At 37.9% G+C, this 3280-nt stretch overlaps 1 non-coding gene across 1 annotated transcript; it reads right to left on the reverse strand.

The window, feature by feature from the left end:
* Positions 1 to 2815: 2815 nt before the first annotated feature.
* LOC128293572 (small nucleolar RNA R71) lies at positions 2816 to 2922 on the reverse strand. Its single transcript, XR_008283753.1, has one exon. It is a non-coding gene; the product is annotated as a small nucleolar RNA R71 (small nucleolar RNA).
* Between the last annotated feature and the right edge of the window lie 358 nt (positions 2923 to 3280).

Consider the following 3280-nt stretch of genomic DNA (forward strand, 5'->3'; position numbering starts at 1 on the left):
GATTTCTTTTAAGTAGATGGTTGTGATTTACTTATAAATCTTTTACCAGAAATATGAGCTTCCCTCTTTGCTTGCTTCTTTTCTTTACTTAATTCCTCAGCTTTATGTGATCGATCGGCTAACACCATATGTTCCCTCAATTCAAGGATTCCAATCAATAGTTTGATATCTTCATTTAACCTCTTCAAATCTTTTACACTTACCAGTCTCTGTTGGAACCCTATCTCTGGCATATTTGCTTAACCGAACAAATTACCGCCCATATTCAGATACAGTCATATTTCCCTGTTTAAGCTTTAAAAATTCTTTCTTTCTTTTTTGATCCAGAAATCTTTGACTGATATACTTATTACTGAATTCAATCTGGAAAAATTCCCATGTAACATTTTCTCTTGGTTCTACAGAAGTTATAGTGTTCCACCAATCATAAGCTATCTCTTTTAATAATGATACTGCATATTTCAAACACTTTGTTGGTGTACATGACAATTCATCCAGAACCCTGATGGTATTTTCCAACCAAAACTCAGCTTTTTTTGGATCATCATCAATAGTAGCCCTAAATTCTTCTGCTCCATATTTATGAATTTTATCTACCGAGGCTTACTAGTTCTAACATGTTCAGTACCCTGTACCAACTAGTTGAGGAACAGGAGGAGGAGGTTGTTGTACAGTAAGATTTTTTCTTATAAATTATATAAACCACTCATTCATCATTTGGAAGAAAGTTTCTCTTGCCTCCTCACCACGGCCTCAAATTCGGGCCTTCTACTACTAGATGCAACTCTTTGAACTGAAGTTGGAGCATTGCTCTTAACTTTCTCGGATTCAGCTCTAGCTTGGTTGGATGACATTACTATATGAAAAACACATTTAAAATGGTTAGTAGATATCATGATAAACCGTAATTTATACATATTTTTATCCCATGCTTATCACATTTATGGATGGTTTCTCCTTAGATTTGGTGAATTCAATGCTCCTAATCCTTTAATTTCATGCTTTATACTTAGGTGAGCATAGGAGAGTACAAAGAGCGAGAAACGGGTTGAAAACAGAGAAAATGGACCCACATGGGAAATCAACATGGCCTAGACTTCCTCACATAGGTGTGTCACACGGCCGTGTCCATTTGACAGGATCGAAGCAAGACTTACATGGGTAGACTACACACCCGTGCCTATTCAACAGCCTTGACCATGGGCTGGAGTAATCGCACACAGGCGTGTCCCTGCTGAGCCAAAGCATAGCCCTATTCGAAAAAGGCCACTTTTGAGGGCTCTTAGGCATCCTAAAGCCTATTTAAACACCGGAGGAGGCATTTAGAACAGACACACGGAGTAGGATGCAAGGAATTACTCAAGGGAAGCCGATTGATCCATCTTTCTAAAAGTAACCTAGGAGGGATTTACCAACCGCATACAAAGAAAGCGTTCTGAAATCTATGGAATGAGGTAAAGGAAGGTCAATTCTGCCTACCTAAAGGGCAGAAGAACCAGACTCTTGGACTGAGGAAAGAGTAGGAGTTGAGAGAGAAGTCATGAAATGAAGAAAAGCCCAAGGTTTTTATTCCTAAGAGTAAATTTGTCATAATTAAGTGGAGTTGATTGCACGCCTAGAGATAGGGAAATAAGATTTTGCCGGCTTAGGGTGAAACCTAATAAGGGGATCCATAGATCGAGTTAATGCAACACTAGGGCGTTAATTAGAAAGAGATTTCAATTAATCAACCTAGGGTTAGGCGTTATTAGTCTCGAGAGAGATAATAATATAACTTAGGGATTTCTACAGTCAAGTCAAATGAATAAATAAATCGATTGAGTCAAATAACAAGTGAAGTCTAGGTGGATTTTTCCTTGGGTATTGTCTTAATCAATCGAATTTTCCCAAAAGCTTTTCCCCAATTCTCTCTCATGCGGTCTTAGTTTAGTTAATTAGTTTAGATAAACAAATCCCTTAATTTTTAGGCTAGATAATAAAACGAAAATAATTACTACTACTCTTGGTTTCTTTGGGTTCGACAATCCGGTCTTGCTAAAGCTATACTACTGTTCAATAGGTACACTTGCTTTCATCGTGATAATAGGTACACTTACCAAGATTTTGGCACCGTTTCCGGGGACCTAGGATATTAGGAACACTTGATTTTTATTACTTTCGTCATTCTACTTTATTTGCAATTTAAATTTTTATTTTCTTTTCTAATTTTTCTTTTATTCGTTCCTGGTAGGTTTTTATAGTGTATGACTAGAATAAACCCGTCGGGACCATTACTGTTTGATAGTGAGATCGATCACACAGTTCACAAAAACTGAAGAGAAAAAGGTGAAGCTTATGATACACAGAGGAAAAGCAAGAGGATGATACTTCAACCACAACCGAGGAGATGGCTGAAAACTAAGAAAATCCGCTACCTCCTGCAATTGCTGCTAATCAGAATCCTACTCCACGTACTATGTATGATTATGCTAAACCTTCTTTAACAGGAATTGAGTCAAGTATAGTTAGGCCTACTGTTGCTGCAAATAATTTTGAACTTAAACCTAACACAATTCAAATGATACAGCAATTTGTTCAGTTTGATGGTTTGCAGGACGAGGATCCCAACGCTCACTTGGCAAATTTCTTAGAGTTTTGCGACACTTTTAAAATCAATGGCATTTCTGATGATGCCATTCGCCTTCGGTTGTTTCCCCTTTCATTAAGAAATAAGGCTAAACAATGGTTGAACTCGTTACCACGAGGGTCAATCACTACTTGGGAACAAATGACCGAAAAGTTTTTATTAAAATATTTTTCGCCGGATAAAATAGCCAAATTACGTAATGATATCTCCTCTTTTGTGCAGATGGATTTAAAAACACTCTACGATGCATGGGAAAGATACAAGGATCTATTGAGAAGGTGCCCTCACCATGGGTTACCACTTTGGCTACAGGTTCAAACATTTCACAATGGCCTGAATCCTTCGACTCGACAGATGATCGACGAAGCCGCTAGTGGAACTATCACTAATAGGACACTTGAGGATGCTTATGAATTTATAGAAGAGATGCCACTGAATATTTATCAGTGGCAAGTCATGAGGACAAAGCCAACAAAAACAGCCAGCATTTTTAATGTCGATTCGGTCACTATGCTCTCTAATCAGGTAGAACTTTTGAATAGAAAAATTGATGGCTTTCTTGGTTCTTCACAGGTTCACCCAATAATGCAGTGCGAAGCAAGTGGAGGTGAATTAAGCAATTCAGAATACCTACCCTATGGCCACAACATAGGG

This window comes from Gossypium arboreum, chromosome 5, assembly GCF_025698485.1.
Source record: "Gossypium arboreum isolate Shixiya-1 chromosome 5, ASM2569848v2, whole genome shotgun sequence".
Classification (NCBI taxonomy): Eukaryota; Viridiplantae; Streptophyta; class Magnoliopsida; order Malvales; family Malvaceae; genus Gossypium; species Gossypium arboreum.